We start from the raw sequence: 17,506 nt of genomic DNA on the forward strand, positions 1-17,506 counted from the left end.
GTCTACCTGTGGCTCAGTTGGTAGAGCATGGTGTTTGCAACGCCAGGGTTGTGGGTTCGATTCCCACGGGGGGCCAGTACGAGAAAAAAAAATGTATGAAATGATTTGAAATGTATGCATTCATTACTGTAAGTCGCTCTGGATAAGAGCGTCTGCTAAATGACTAAAATGTAATGTAAATGTATGTAGAACCCTCTGGGGAAAGGGTTCTACATGAAACCTAATGGGGTTCTACCTGAAACCAAAAATGTTTCCTCAAAGGGTTCTCCTACGGGGACAGCCGAAGAACCGTTTTAGGTTCTAGATAGCACCTTTATTTTGTTGCTAAAAGTGTAGATAAAGACAAAAGTGTACAATATGAATTTAGGGTATTTGTAGCTGGTGAGTTTTGCAGAACCTCTCTGGTGGTTGTATCTCTATGAGCTGAACATGTCTGAATACGGATCTCTTTCCCTCCTGTCACTGTGGTGTCCAGCAGGCAGCTGAGGTAGAGAGAACAGAGATATGTACAGAAAGTCACTCGCTGGCAAAATGAGGCCATTCAACCAACATGGCCAGTGTGAAGAGGACACACTGGCCCGTGATTGGTCAGCTCACACTGGGGAAGGGAGGGCACAGTACGGAGGGGGGAGGGGAGAGAGAGGCAGTCACGTGACCTAGTCCAGCAGAGAGCTGTATAATAGGCCCTCTCTCGGAGTAGAGAGGCAAAGGCTGGATGTGAACCAAAATCCCTCTACCACACACAGGCTGGCCATTGTTGTCTATTCACCGGACTCCATCTCAGGGCACTTTATCATTCAATTAGGACAGCTTTCACACCAGACACCAGAGAAAAGGGACCTTCAATCAAACTGAAAACTTCACACTGACCCTGGAGGGGACACAGAAAAGGACTCACAGTTGTCACTCCACTTACATTTTTTTATGTTGTTGTTGTCCAAGACTTTGAGGAGAGGGAGAGAGAGCGAGAGCGAGAAAGAAATGTGAGAGGGAGAGAGCGAGAGATATGAGAGGGAGAAAAAGAGAGGGGAGGTATGTGCATCTGGGCGGTACAACATGCAGTCAACCACGTGTGTGTTCATGAAGTGTACGGTACGTATGTCAATGGGGTAGTATTGCAGTATTAAGATAAGAGAGAGGGAGGGAATCCGAAATTGAGGAGAGAGGGGGAAGCGAAGCACTTGAAGAGGGAGGAGAAGAGAAGAAATGAAGAATTGAGGAGAGAGGGAGAAGAGAAGAAATGAAGAATTGAGGAGAGAGGAGAGAGGGAGAAGAGAAGGAAAGAAGAATTGAGGAGAGAGGGAGAAGAGAAGGAATGAAGAATTGAGGAGAGAGGGAGAAGAGAAGGAATGAAGAATTGAGGAGAGAGGGAGAAGAGAAGGAATGAAGAATTGAGGAGAGAGGGAGAAGAGAAGGAATGAAGAATTGAGGAGAGAGGGAGAAGAGAAGGAATGAAGAATTGAGGAGAGAGGGAGAAGAGAAGGAAAGAAGAATTGAGGAGAGAGGGGGAAGAGAAGGAAAGAAGAATTGAGGAGAGAGGGGGAAGAGAAGGAATGAAGAATTGAGGAGAGAGGGGGAAGAGAAGGAAAGAAGAAAATGGTAAGGAGAAGGAGGAGGGATGAAAGAGGATGTACCAGCAGGACGACAAGATGGGATGAACAGACTGAGGAGAGGAGGAGAGAGAGGACAGGCAGAGAGAGAGGACAGGTAGAGAGAGAGGACAGGTGATGAGAGAGGACAGGTGGTGAGGAGAGGAGGAGAGAGGACAGGAAGAGAGAGAGGACAGGTGAAGAGGAGGAGAGAGAGGACAGGAAGAGAGAGAGGACAGGTAGAGAGAGAGGACAGGTAGGGAGGAGAGGAGGAGAGAGGACAGGAAGAGAGAGAGGAAAGGTGGAGAGGACAGGAAGAGAGAGGGGACAGGTAAGGAGAGAGAGGACAGGTAAGGAGAGAGGACAGGTAGAGAGGAGAGGAGGAGAGAGGACAGGAAGAGAGAGAGGACAGGTAAGAGAGGACAGGAAGAGAGAGGGGACAGGTGGAGAGGAGAGGAGGAGAGAGAGGACAGGAAGAGAGAGGGGACAGGAGGAGAGGAGAGGAGGAGAGAGAGGACAGGAAGAGAGAGGGGACAGGTGGAGAGGAGAGGAGGAGAGAGAGGACAGGAAGAGAGAGGGGACAGGTGGAGAGGAGAGGAGGAGAGAGAGGACAGGAAGAGAGAGGGGACAGGTGGGGAGGAGATGAGGAGAGAGAGGACAGGAAGAGAGAGGGGACAGGTGGAGAGGAGAGGAGGAGAGAGAGGACAGGAAGAGAGAGGGGACAGGTGGAGAGGAGAGGAGGAGAGAGAGGACAGGAAGAGAGAGGGGACAGGTGGAGAGGAGAGAAGGAGAGAGAGGAAAGGAAGAGAGAGAGGACAGGTGAAAGAGAGGACAGGTGGAGAGGAGAGGACAGGTGGAGAGGAGAGGAGGAGAGAGGACAGGAAGAGAGAGAGGACAGGTGGGGAGGAGAGGAGGAAAGAGAGGACAGGAAGAGAGAGAGGACAGGTGGAGAGGAGAGGAGGAGAGAGAGGAAAGGAAGAGAGGAGAGGAGGAGCAACACTACCAGTAGGAGAGAGAGGATAGATGAGGAGGAGGAGCAACACTACCAGTAGGAGAGAGAAGATAGATGATGAGGAGGAGCAACACTACTGGTAGGAGAGAGAGGACAGAGGAGGAGGAGGAGCAACACTGGTAGGAGAGAGAGGATAGATGAGGAGGAGGAGCAACACTGGTAGGAGAGAGAGGATAGATGAGGAGGAGGAGCAACACTGGTAGGAGAGAGAGGATAGATGAGGAGGAGGAGCAACACTGGTAGGAGAGAGAGGATAGATGAGGAGGAGGAGGAGCAACTATTTCTTTGTTACTTTTACCCCTTTTTCTCCCCAATTTCGTAGTATCCAATTGGTAGTTACAGTCTTGTCTCGTCGCTGCAACTCCAGTACGGACTCGGGAGAGGCGAAGGTCGAGAGCCATGCGTCCTCTGAAACACAACCCAACCAAGCCACACTGCTTCTTGAAACAATGCCCACTTAACCCGGAAGCCAGCCGCACCAATATTGGTGACCGTGTCAGCGTGCACTGTGCCCGGCCCACCACAGGAGTCGCTAGTGCGCGATGGGACAAGGACATCCCTGCCGGCCAAACCCTCCCCTAACCCGAACGACGCTGGGCCAATTATGTGCCCCCCCCATGGGTCTCCAGGTCGCGGCCGGCTGCGACAGAGCCTGGACTTGAACCCAGAATCTCTAGTGGCACAGCTAGCACTGCGATAGGAGGAGCAACACTATTGGTAGGAGAGAGAGGATGAGAATAGTGGGATGAGATCAGAGGAAGTTGACAAAGGAGAGATGAATAGAGAAGAGAAAGAGAAAAAAATAAAAGGATGAGAGCAGCCAATTAGGAAGCCTAGTCCAAAAGAGAGGTAGGCTGTTAGTGGCTTCACTGTACGCGGCACTTATTTCCTTTCTCTCTCAGGTATAGAACAACTGTTGTAACTATGAACCACTCATTAATGTAGGCTCATTCAGTAAGTGAATTTATAGCAGTTCAGAATTAAGACATGTTCAGACAGACTTAGATCAGAAACTGAATGTACTGAAACGTGGGCTTGAATGAACAGAGCAAAGCTGCGATACCTGATGGACCTTCCCCTCCCATACACTCTGATGTCTCAATAAAGTTCTCTCCATTTTTATCAATCAAACGTTCAGACAATGTTCTTAATCCCTCATCTTAATGTATGCATCTTTTCCTTCGCTGTTCCTCTTCCTCAAACTTTATGGCCAAATTTTTGTGAGTTTTGAAAGTTACCAAATAATAAGGTATATTTTCACACGGTCTAAACTTCATCTCCAAAACTCTATGTTTTTCTATACCTTTCTAATTAGGGAGAGCCGTTTTCAAAACTCTATGTTTTTCTATACCTTTCTAATTAGGGAGAGCCGTTTTCAAAACTCTATGTTTTTCTATACCTTTCTAATTAGGGAGTTTTCTGCTCTTTTGTCTGAGAAGAGAGTTTAACGTATTCATTGGCATACTAATAATTTTTTGCCTTTGGGATTGTTGAGCAGGGCGGGGTTGTAGAGGGGTTATTAAAAATCACTTGAGAGGAAGGGGAAAGGGGGGGGTGAATGTGTCAACAGACCCGATGTCTGACAGTACTCTGCTCTGAGTGTGACTCAGGACTTACTCTCACTACTGCCGCTCCACTCGTTGGCTCCTCCCTTCAGGTTTCCTCTGATTCACTGACTCATAAAACAGCGTAACTGAACTGCAGCATATTTAACGTATTACAAGGGTAAGACAAATAACTCCCTCCTTAGTCAGGCAGTTGACTAACGTTTTATTATTTCAAAACGCCTTTAATGCAAACCTACATGTTCTCCTGCTACTTAGCTAAACGTAGCGTCTTTGGAAAGGATCATAGAGAATAATAGGTTTTGCATAGTGAAGCTCAGGATCCAGTCTACCCTCCAGAGTGAGGGTCCTGGTTAGGGCTCAATACAATTGAACCTGCTTTGTAGTTCTTACACACTAAATCTATTCCCCGCGGTCATATTAAATCACCGAATCCCTTTGTGTGCTGTAAAACATTATACAACGGCCAGGTAGGTTCACCTCACAGGTATCCGTTTTCAGAGTGTGAGCGTGCCCGCAGGCAGTAGTTCGTAAACAAAGATATTGCATAAACATTGGCGTGTGCAATTCAACCTGGCTCTTAGGCTCTTACCTCTGACTTGGTTATTGTCTGAGTGGTTGCCATGGAAATCACAGCAGTACTAAACAACAGAATCAATACATTTGACTTCAGGGCAAAAACATTTCTGATAGATACTCTGACATGTCTATTAGGGCTGTCCCCGACTAAAAAACATGTTGGTCGACCAAGAGTCTGTTCTTTCGACCAATTGACTGGTCGACATTTTTAAACGTGTATTTTTCCACATATAGACACACCCTATGTGTTTTAATCAAATCAACTATATGTACAGAGTTTATCTTATACTTTAAATACACTGTGATTAAATAATTATGACACACAAATGACTAAAGCGGGAGCCAGAGATCAAGATATCCTAATCAGAAGAAATAAGCCTGTTCCCGAACTGCTGCTGGCTTTCGCAGATTCTGCCGTTACGCTCCTGAAGTTGCCGGTAATAGGCTACACCAGGGGTCAGCAACCTTTTCCATTCGGAGTGCCAATGTATCTTACTATTTCTACCGAACTGCGTGCCGGTTATGATTTTCATATGCACCTTTTCGTGGAACAGATTTCTTCCTATCTCAAAATCATTGTCATGTGATTCAAAATTCTATCTAAATGAAAATTATACAAATCTAAAAGTAACTTCTATTGCCATTGTAAGAATAGCCTACATAAAGCCAACAATTTTAAAAATTGCAGCCTACAGTTAGAAAATATCCTGATAAAAATAAATCACTTTGGCTATGCATGGCCTGTCTGCAAGGAACTTGAAACATTGTATATAATACCCATTTGGTCCAGCACAAGTATGGGCTCACGAGTGGCGCAGCAGTAAAAGGCACTGCATCTCAGCATTAGAGGCGTCACTACAGACACTCTGGTTTGAATCCAGGCTGTATCACAACCAGCCGTGATTGGGAGTCCCATAGGGCGGCGCACAATTGGCCCAGCGTTGTCCGGGTTAGGCCGCTGTAGGCCGTCATTGTAAATAATAATTTGTTCTTAACTGACTTGCCTAGTTAAATAAAGGTTACCCTTGCAACATTGTATAAAACATTTTGGACCCTCAGTTTCCTGCCCCAGTGAGCTTCAGACAGACACAGCTATAGTCCATTTGTGCAAGGGATAAGAAGTATTCAGGTAGGCCTATTTTATGACTTTTCCACCGGAAAATACTATCAGGTCCCCACATGGGCACATTTATAAAATACTATCAGGTCCCCACATGGGCACATTTATAAGCCTACATTTGTGTGCAGGCCAGGTAGCGTTTGGAGCCCTCCAAAACAAAGCAAAATGAATAAATTGACAACTCGTAAATGGAATGAAACAAACCAAAACTTGTTTCTCACAAGTGTAGCCTAGGTTGTACACTCTTCAAACAACGTGTCCAGTCCTACGATGTGAACCGTAAAAGACTAGAATAATAACATATTGAATGCATTAACAGTATTTACAGTAACCAAACAAACATTGTAGATAAGGAATTATGGGAATTAACGATAAATGTACAACTAGTGATACTGGTGTGCCATCCCCGCGACCTCCGCAATGGATTAGTCCACAGAGACAGGCCTCCACAATGGATTAGTCCACTGAGACAGTCCTCCACAATGGATTAGTCCACTGAGACAGTCCTCCACAATGGATTAGTCCACTGAGACAGGCCTCCACAATGGATTAGTCCACTGAGACAGTCCTCCACAATGGATTAGTCCACTGAGACAGGCCTCCACAATGGATTAGTCCACTGAGACAGTCCTCCACAATGGATTAGTCCACTGAAACAGGCATCAAGCCTATCAACCAAACAATGGACCAGTCAACTACATTTATTTTTATTATTTTTAGTCATTTAGCAGACACTCTTATCGAGAGCAACTTACAGTAGTGAATACATACATTCCATTTTTATTTAATGCATTTTTTTTTGTACTGGCCCCCCGTGGGAATCAAACCCACAACCCTGGCATTGCACACACCATGCTCTACCAACTGAGCCACAGGGAAGGCTAAATGGGCTCAGTCCTAATGTCTATCTATTTATATATACAGTACAAGTCAAAAGTTTGGACACACCTACTCATTCAAATTTTTTTTTATTTGTATTATTTTATACATTGTAGAACAATAGTGAAGACATCAAAACTATGAAATAACACATATGGAATCATGTAGTAACCAAAAAAGTGTTAAACAAATCGAAATATATTTTATATTTGAGATTCTTCAAAGTAGCCACCCTGTGCCTTGATGACAGCTTTGCACACTCTTGGCATTCTCTCAACCAGCTTGAATACTGAAATGCATTTCAATTAACAGGTGTGCCTTGTTAAAATTTAATTTGTGGAATTTCTTTCCATCTTAATGCGTTTGAGCCAATCAGTTGTGTTGTGAAAAGGTAGGGGTGGTATACAGAAGATAGTCCTATTTGGTAAAAGACCAAGTACATATTATGGCAAGAACAGCTCAAATAAGCAAAGAGAATTGACAGTCCATCATTACTTTAAGACATGAAGGTCAGTCAATGCGGAAAATTTCAAGAACTTTTAACGTTACTTCAAGCACAGTCACAAAAACGATCAAGCGCTATGATGAAACTGGCTCTCATGAGGACCGCCACAGGAAAGGAAGACCCAGAGTTACCTCTGCTGCAGAGGATAAGTTAATTTGAGTTAACTGCACCTCAGATTGCAGCCCAAATAAATGCTTCACAGAGTTCAAGTAACAGACACATCTCAACATCAACTGTTCAGAGGAGACTGTGTGAATCAGGACTTCATGGTCGAATTGCTGCAAAGAAACCCCTACTAAAGGACACCAATAATAAGAAGAGACTTGCTTGGGCCAAGAAACATGAGCAATGGACATTAGACGGGTGGAAATCTGTCCTTGGTCTGATGAGTCCAAATTTTCGATTTTTGGTTCCAACTGCCATGTCCTTGTGAGACGCAGAGTAGTTGAACGGATGGTTCACACCATGAAGCATGGAGGTGTGATGGTGCTTTGCTGGTGACACTGTCAAGGCACACTTAACTACAAGTGCTCAGCATATGTGGGACTCCTTCAAGACAGTTGGAAAAGCATTCCAGGTGAAGCTGGTTGAGAGAATGTCAAGAGTGTGCAAAGTTGTCATCAAGGCAAAGGGTGGCTACTTTGAAGTATATCAAATATGTTTTGATTTGTTTAACACTGTTTTGGTTACTACATGATTTCATATGTGTTATTTCATAGTTTTGGTGTCTTCACTATTATTCTACAATGTAGAAAATAGTAAAAATAAAGAAAAACCCTTGAATGAGCAGGTTTGTCCAAACTTTTGACTGGAACTGTATAATATATATATATATATATATATATATATATATATATATATATATATATATATATTCATCCAGTCTTTTTTTCTCCTGTACATCAGCTTAATCAATTACCAACTTGGAACCTCAGATACAAGTTGTAAATGAACTGATCTCATCATCATTATGTTTGGAAAGAACCTTGAGACATTCCAGTGTGTTTTGGGGTTTAAACTCTTATTCAAACAATGGACTTACAGCGAAGCCCCTAAAACCAACAATGTGTTTACTGCAGAGAGAAAAGCCAGGCAATAAATCTAGAGTAGACACCATGGAGGAAGTGGCCCTGAGGGGTGTAAGCCCCAGTCTTTGGATGAGATGGATGGAGGAGGACAGAGAGAGGGAGAGAGACAGAGGGAAAGGAGGGGGGTAAGCCCCAGTCTTTGGATGAGATGGATGGAGGAGGACAGAGAGAGGGAGAGAGACAGAGGGAAAGGAGGGGTGTAAGCCCCAGTCTTTGGATGAGATGGATGGAGGAGGACAGAGAGAGGGAGAGAGACAGAGGGAAAGGAGGGGTGTAAGCCCCAGTCTTTGGATGAGATGGATGGAGGAGGACAGAGAGAGGGAGAGAGACAGAGGGAAAGGAGGGGTGTAAGCCCCAGTCTTTGGATGAGATGGATGGAGGAGGACAGAGAGAGGGAGAGAGACAGAGGGAAAGGAGACGTGTAAGCCCCAGTCTTTGGATGAGATGGATGGAGGAGGACAGAGAGAGGGAGAGAGACAGAAGAAAAGGAGGGGTGTAAGCCCCAGTCTTTGGATGAGATGGATGGAGGAGGACAGAGAGAGGGAGAGAGACAGAGGAAAAGGAGGGGTGTAAGGGTGTGTAAACCATGGGTGCTTTATGATAGATGGAGGAGGACGGAGGGAGAGAGACAGAGGAAAAGGAGGGGTGTAAAGTGTGTGTAAACCATGGGTGCTTTGTGATGGATGGAACTAGGTCCTGAAAAGCCACAGCTGCCCCGCTCTTCCCAGAAAAAGTTCCACAAGGAAAAGTGGCAGTATGTGGTTCAAGCATGTAGCGTCCTCTTACTATTTCAGACATGCACACTGCAAGGGCCATCAGAATGTGCAACGGCCCAAAGAAACGTCTACAACTCTGCACGTACTGTATGTGAGTAAATGTGTGTGGCCGAGTGTGTCATATGTTTATGAGTGTACAGATGTAGGATCTTAATTTGATCACTCTTTTGTTGCTGAGAATTTTACTGCACAGCAGGAAATACAAACTTGTAGTGTATTCCAGGTTAAAAAATACTTCTAAAGTTTGTCATTTCCACTTTATAATGTTAGTCTTGATTTGCCCTGACGAAAAATGTATCAACCCCTACAAGAATGTCCATTAATTATAATTCACATAATAATTCTTATATCCTGTTGCTGCAGGATTATTTTCCTGCTGTAGCAAACTGGCTCAAATTAAGATCCGACATTTGTATGTAAGAACACATGCTTACATATGAGTGTGTGTGTGTGTCCGCGCATATGAGTTTGCGTGTGCTTGCATGTGAGCGTCGTGCCTGTATACACGTGTGTTCTCATACGCATACAGGAGTTCTGCTTCCTGTCAGTCTTTAATCCAGACAGACAGCATCACTCTTCTCTCTGCCATAGCAATGCCATGAAAGAATGTTCTAAAACCTCTTTGAGAATTGAAGGAAAACTGGCTGGATCATATCCTGAGGGCAGCAACAGCATTCATTCTGAGAACGTTCTCATGTTTCACCAACTCTTGTCTTCACGAAAATGAAATAACAGGCAATATCTTAGCCATAACTAAAAGGATACAATAACAGGTATTGGAACTGCTTGGAATCAGAAACAAAGCTGACCAAAAAATCAGGGGAGTGACAAACGCTTTAGGAAAATAAAACTGTGATATCCAAACATTAAAAAAATGTCACATCTTAACTAAATCTTAGAAATAGATGAAATTCCATAACTACGTTGATGAAATAAACACAACAGAATTGTTTGTGTGATGAATCACGTCGCCCATCGCTATCTGTTTTGATCCAGACAGATGGGTATCTATCTCTGTTCAGTAGCTCTCACCGAGTATCTGTTGGGGAGTGATATTAGCCCTGTGAACATGGCTCTGATGTTATCTCCCTCACCTTCCTCATCCTTTTCCAGTTGGAGTGACCAAAACAACCCCAGAGTTTATAAGTCAGCCCGGCTACTGGGGGTGAAACATTGCCTAACACAAATAAATAATCTTTCCCTTCTTGGTTGACACGCACGTGCACACACACTTTGAGAGACAGACTGCCACTGTTGCCCATGATCCGCAGCAGTTCTCAGGCTCCCAATCTGACTGTTTTTCTCATGTTGAGAAATAACAGATAGAACAATGTTGTTGCCGCCCTGATGCTAACATCCATTCTCACATGAACCCACACTCCCCAGCGGCCTCGCCACTCCTCCGAGCTCCCCAGAAGGTGAAGAAATACGAAGAACAATATCAGAGCTGTTCCTGTTCTTCTCTGGTTATTAACTACCGGGTGTCGTCTCCGAGGGCTGTCCTTCCCATTAACCCAAATGATGCTCTTTTCTCATGGAAATCAGCCTCATACCCACAGAGGTGAAGGGGATTGTGGGACATTTCTAGAGGAAGAGAGGAGACCTCCCTCCCTCCACCACACACATACACACAAACACATTTCTTGATCACCAAGGCAAACATGTAGATTGTTGCCTTCCAACCACATAAATTCATGTGTAAGGTAATCAGAAGAAGATGTTTGACTATAGTGTTTCAAAAATGTTTATCCATGAAAATGTCCCTACTGCTAAAGAAAACGTAGTTATCTTTATCTACATAAACAAGGGTGAGGAACAACCAATATATTAAGTCAAGTGTAATATGATATTACCAACTTATTTGTAAGTCATAAACGGTATTTTCCACAAAGAACATATGCTTCTAAAAGCTGTTAACTTTGAAATGTTTACATAAACATTTCTGTTCAAATTGTCTTAGTCACGATGGTTTGTTTTGAGCAGTTCTACTGACTATTGAGGAGAGGGGAAAAAACCTAGTTCATCTGTTGTGGAGTTACAAATATACTTTTGCAGAAGTAGACTATAGCCACAATATATGTCTTTATTCCATATGACCTTGTAGCCTACACGTGTATCATGTTAACGCGTTGTTATTTCACTTTAGTATGATCTAAGTATTGCTGTCAAGAATTCGATATTTTTTTGAGGGTATACTCACACAGAAATAATGTGGAAAAATAACAAACTACATACACGTCTCAACTTGCACTTGTACTGTTGTTGTCAATAACAAAAGCATTGTCTCGTGACGTTCTCACTTCCATTTCCGTATTATGTGTCTCGAGGCAGTGGAAGTGAGGCCGTGATGGAGGAGGGAGCTCGTGTCAGCCCTGCCATGACGGCGAGGAGAAGGCTTGGTGGTGATTATTAGGAAGCCTGGGCTAGACATTGGCCTACCTAACCATAAATGTAGCCTACAGTAGGCTGTTTCATTTGTCAGGGACGCATGTTGTTTATTTAGCATACAATGTTGCCAAATGAAGCAACGCTGTATCTAAAGGCTTACTTTAAAGTAAGTTAGTCTTACTTTAAAGTAAGTTAGTCTTACTTTCACACGGAACGCATAGTCTGTATAGGTCGTCGAACATTCAATAAGCAGTTAGCAGCTTAATAATAAAGTCGACTAGTTTAGTAACGTCAAATGACTGGAACTACTAGAAGTAAACTGGAGCCTCCAACAGGCACTCGGTCACAGGAGGTTTGACATGTTGCTCAATGTTTGCAACGTGGGTTGGTCCAATTGATGACAATTATTCATACAGCAGATCTATCAGCACACAACGTTCTCTATGCTGTTACAATGTAATGCACGTAATATTAGACTAATATGTTGATCCTTGACATAATAATTACAGGAAGTCTTATGTTTGCGTGTATAATGTAGGCTACATCAAAACATGAAAGTAACCTAAAACACTTCCAAATACAAAAATTAGGCCTAATGTCTAAAATATTCAAACTAATCAATGAAATCATCCTCTGCCGACAACATAACCTCATGTTGCTTCTCAGAATATGTTTTTTCTTAGAGCCTAATGTTGTTTGACAAAACAGTTTGAAACGAAATAGCAAAGTTCAACAACAGAACAGCAACAAAACAATCACAAGTGTATTGGTGTGGTATGAAATGAGCTGAGCTGAGCCCCCGCGTCCATAACATGATCCTGCCCCCCTCCAAATGACTATTATTTAGCTCTTACAAGGAACATACAAGGCAAGAGACACAAAAGTCACATAGCCCCTCAATCCGCCAGAAACATCCGATCAGCGACAAAACAAATGACACAAGCCATTACAGCATGGACGAACAGTCGAAGGAAAACACTCAAATAGTTATTCACTTCTATAATGTGACGCCTTTTGAGCGCCTAGAAATCAAGCAACACCTTCCATGAATAAGGAAACATCGAACGTGACATGTGTAGGTACTTTTTTTCTGAGTTGTTTACTCTTTCAAATACAACAGGGACGTCCCCTCTTCTATCTCACTCGCTCTTCTGCAGTAGCATGCTCACCATCATAAATATTCGGAAATTGTTTAAAATTCTGCAATTCGCAGAAAACTTGCACCGAACATCAATCACCATTGCCAAAGCCATCATTGACACAATGCATAATGTTTACAACCTCAATGATTTACATTTGTAACACATTTATCGACACAGCTTCGAGCGGAGAGACGATCGGGTAATTAAAAATTAAATACCCCGACGCTTACATACTTCCACAAAATAAGCTAAATTAAAACATGTCCGATTGCAGAACAACTACAACAGATCGGTGTTAATTAAAATGTCGTGAACATCAATCTATCGATTATCATTGAAGAAAGTTGCTGTAATAATCTTAAATCTTATTAAACAAAACATGCACACATCAGAACGTGCAGCCACATTATGAGATCTTACAAAAAAAACCAGCAGTTACCCACCAAAAAGTTTCCAGCGCCGCATTAGTCAATTTCTCATGGAACCCCGGTAACATTCCATCACCGATTATTGGCAAACCTACCGTGGGAGACCCCACGCCACCTTTCACGGTCTTTCTCCCCTCGATCTGTTGTTTTATTATTTTTTCCAATTTTTTCACTAATTTTTCTATATTCTGGGCCTGAGTATGTCTGTCTCGCTCTGAGGCTGCAGCAGAGTTAAGGGGCGCGAGCATTGTGGGAGTGTGACGTCAGGCCACTTTTCGCAAACTTTATTACTAGGGACATGCAGATTACTCTTTCTGTCGCTAAAAAGACTGTTTTTTCCCCCCAATAACTGTTATGGCAAAATATAATTGATTCAACTGCAGTCTACCCTATCAGCGTACATAACAAACAGAGATATTTAAACTTTAGACAGACTTAATGTGATAATGAGTAAATGGGTAAACAAAGCAAGGTAAATAAGCATTTATATTACAATTTCACATTTATCATAATTATAGTCTATATATTATTCTGATCACCAGGCCTAGATATTTGAAGAATATTAATATTATTTTCGATATAAGTGTTATTATAGCCTATTGATTTGGCATTGTTTGTGGTGAATATGATAACTGAGGCATATGTATTGAATAAAGACATGTTTTATGTCAAAACACCAGTCTGAAATATTTTGACAATATTGCTTAATCAACCATTACACATTGATTATATTGAGAGGAAAGTTTATAGGCCTATAGGTAGCCTGTGTTTGACTAACTAAAAGTCTACCTCTGTGCTTTGCAAGTCATCTCACTCATTGCTTTATTCATATTGGTCTGTTTATTCGTTTATGTTTAAGTTTTATAATACTGAACGAATCATTTCGAAATATATATAGAGTTTAAAGTGTGTGGAATTATTCATAATTCATGTAATTTCATAAGTAACTCTTCGAAATATAATTTAAAGTGGCCTATAGATGTTTTAAAATGGTAAAATAAGCTTATTAAAATGTTTAAAATGGTATGAAATCTCGTCTTATGTAATTTCATAAGTAACTCATTAATTAACTGTGCATGCACAGCATCAAACATTATACTAAATTGAGTAGCTAAATTATGATGTATATATATTTTTGTTAAACATATGAACACGTCAAAACATCTATTATTCTCCAGCAACTTTTCATATTTTAGGGGATTTAAATTCACTGCTACAAAAAATAACAGCACACACAGAAATGCGAGAAGTTCAGCTCTTCACTCAAAAGCCATCAGCTCTGGAATGTGTAGTGCGGGTCCCACGTGCGATGCTCTGGTGGTCTCATTTCACCTTGTCTTTTGGGGCGAAAGAATTACTTCCAGGGCATATCAACCCGTTTCCTCATCACCCCCAACCCCCTCCCCATACGCTTCCAAACCGCGGATGGATGTGTTTGTGTATAAGAGAGAGTAGGGGGTGGGGGAGCAAGTCTTCAATAAGCCTTTGGTTCAATGGAGTGGGGGAAAACACATTTTTGTTGGTAGCCAAGGAAATACCTCCTAACCATATTAGCCTACCTGTTACAACACTGTTCACTAATATGGATAATAAGATCATAAATTGCAATGTTTTGTCCAAAGGCAAAATTAAAGTACCGAGATAACTATTCATAATTTGGACTGATAAAAACATCTGGTGGTTGGACACCAAATAGTCGGGGGTTGTTGTGAGAAATAGACTTGTTGTTGAAATGGTAGTGTTGATATGTGTTGAAGGGTAATGTTAATATACGTTAGCAGTTGGTAGAAATGTTCGGAAGAACTATGTCAAACAACTTTATATCACTTTGACTAAGTTTTGCGTATTTATGATCTTTTGAAAACTAAAATGTATAGTTTGTATCCATGAACCACACTAGTGGCAGATCTGGATAAAAACACAGCATTATGAAGTAGCCTAAACGAATTCATAATTTATGCAAATATACATGTATTTGGATGAAGTTTTTGAAGTTATCGATAGAAAAATATTTTTGCAACAAATAGCTCATACTTATTTCCAACTCAAACCCAACTAATAGCCTATTCTAAATAATTTTTCAACAAGTACAATGTGAATTGTTCAACACGATCTTCACACCTTCTAATGGCTTTATAGAAATGACGTTTTACAGTCATTTGTTCCTGTATGTCTTGTACAAAAGTTACATTAGTATTATTATTTTTTACGTGAGATTAAGAAAGAAGTACTGTGGTTGGGAATCTTTTTCTTTGTACTGTGTGATTAAAGTCTTTGCAGTACTATTGTTTATATCTTTGATGTTCATGTTTCCCATTAAATATTGGGATTCTTAACCCCTAAAATGTTTGGATCTAGGTTCAACTGTTTGGATACAATTTGTAGATAAATGTTTTCAGGAACGTGGAATCATGGGATGTACCATACAGGAAGTATTTATTCCCTGTCATTCACTGAATTGATTCAACTGAAAAATCATAATGGCATAATAACTTTGATCATAACATAATAACTATAATAAAATCTGTTTAATTTCAGTTATGTTTTGATATTTTATTCATTTGAGAGGTCCCTTTATTATCAATTTAAATTTGATTTAATAATCAAACATAAAATGTAGTTATATTATGGAGGAGTTTATAGTGAGATTACAGTGTGGATGAAGAAATTCACAACCTACCTTTAGCCTTTTAAACCTTAAAAAGTAATGAAATGGTATATAAAATGTAAAAATAATCACACCAAGAGAGGTTTTTTATTCCAAAACTCTTCTAATTCAAACAATTCAACTTCTCAAATAAATATAAGAAATTCCATAGTGACAAACAAATCGCTTTATGCTAAACATATGTTACAGTAACATAAACATATGAATATAGGATATTAATATCCCAGTAAAGTGATTCAACAGTTAATATATTCTGATACCTGTAGTTAAAGAAGAGGACAATAAAAATCTATCCCGCAGCACAACTTTTGACAGGAAGATGTTGAGAGACTGACGTGGGTGATGGGTGAGGAGTAAGTATCACAGACACATTACACTCTCAGAAAGGAAGAAGAGTTCTATTTGGAACCTCAGGTTCTATCCGACCCGAAACGGGTTCAGGGGTTTTCCTACAGGGACAAGTGGTTCCAGACAGCAATCTTCTTCTTTTCTGAGAGTGTAGACAGAAACAAGTCTGTCTGTGTATCAAACTAATATATCCACTGCTGCTGCTGTTTTACATAAAGGTTCCCACATTACTTAGTGAATATGTTTGTGCTACTTTCCCCTTCAAGACTCTAAATACCCGAATAGAAAGTGTACCCTATAAGAATACAATGAGAGAGAGAGAGTGTGGGGAGAGGAGGAAGAGAGAAACGATTTCCCAGCATAACCTGTCTGCTTTCATTATGTGACTGGTTATTTCTTACTGTGTGGTTGGGCCACATTCAGGTTGATTACTGTTGAGTGGTGGTCTGTTATTTAGAGTTGTAGATCGATTTTAAATGACCCTATGGAACGCCACATAGATCCTGCCGTGGTAGCTAGCTCCTCTTCTTCCCTACTCTCTCCATCCCAAAACTGCTCATACAAACCACCATGAACAACAAGAGCAGAGTGAGTTTCAAAGCAGGGCAGGCACTCCCCAGTCTCAGCCCAGTCTCAGCCCAGCCTATACCACACACCTAATTAACTCTGATAAAATTTTGGGTCTGGGACGCCAGCATTTTGGGCTTTCAGATGCAATGATGACAAGAGACAAGAAAGGGACCTGCCTATATAAAGCCAATAGAGTTGTGGGGCATTGGGAACATATGGATCTGTTTATGGATAAAATGCCATGCAGTAGTCTAATCCCAAACTGTAAGGATAAAAAGCCATGCGGTAATCTAATCCCAAACTATTAGGATCAGTAGCCATGCAGTAGTCTAATCCCAAACTATAAGGATCAGTAGCCATGCAGTAATCTAATCCCAAACTATAAGGATCAGTAGCCATGCAGTAGTCTAATCCCAAACTATAGGGATCAGTAGCCATGCAGCAGCCTAATCCCAAACTGTTTCTAGTGTTATCTCAATGTACCTCTTCCTCGCGTTCTAAACATCACCCACATCCCAAACTGGTGGTGTTCCCTTCCCAGGCCCCCTTGCCATCTCAGAATAAAAAGCCAGAAAAACAGGCGAAGCGGCATCAATGAATACAATGGCAATTAGTAGGGGACGATTTGTTCCCATCTGGAGTGTATTTCCTCACCAGTGTAATACTCAGCCATCCCTTCGTTTAGGCACAGAGTGCTCGATTGGTGGGAAATTAGTATAGCGTTTTTTTATGTGTTTGGTATTAAAACAGATGGGTGGTTTATTTTACCAGAGGCTGGCGATAAACAGCTTAGACGCATAGCATAACCACCAAAAGAGCCATCACAGCCTGCCAGCGCCAGAGATGTTA

At 41.7% G+C, this 17,506-nt stretch overlaps 1 long non-coding RNA gene across 1 annotated transcript in view; it reads right to left on the reverse strand.

The window, feature by feature from the left end:
- The window catches only part of LOC115168647 (uncharacterized), a 50,525-nt gene extending 37,156 nt beyond the window's left edge, over window positions 1-13,369 (reverse strand). The window contains exon 1 of the long non-coding RNA XR_003870717.1: window positions 13,087-13,369. This is a non-coding gene — a long non-coding RNA (uncharacterized LOC115168647). The remainder of the gene's footprint in view (window positions 1-13,086) is intronic.
- Window positions 13,370-17,506: the final 4,137 nt, after the last annotated feature.

This window comes from Salmo trutta, chromosome 30, assembly GCF_901001165.1.
Source record: "Salmo trutta chromosome 30, fSalTru1.1, whole genome shotgun sequence".
Lineage (NCBI taxonomy): Eukaryota > Metazoa > Chordata > Actinopteri > Salmoniformes > Salmonidae > Salmo > Salmo trutta.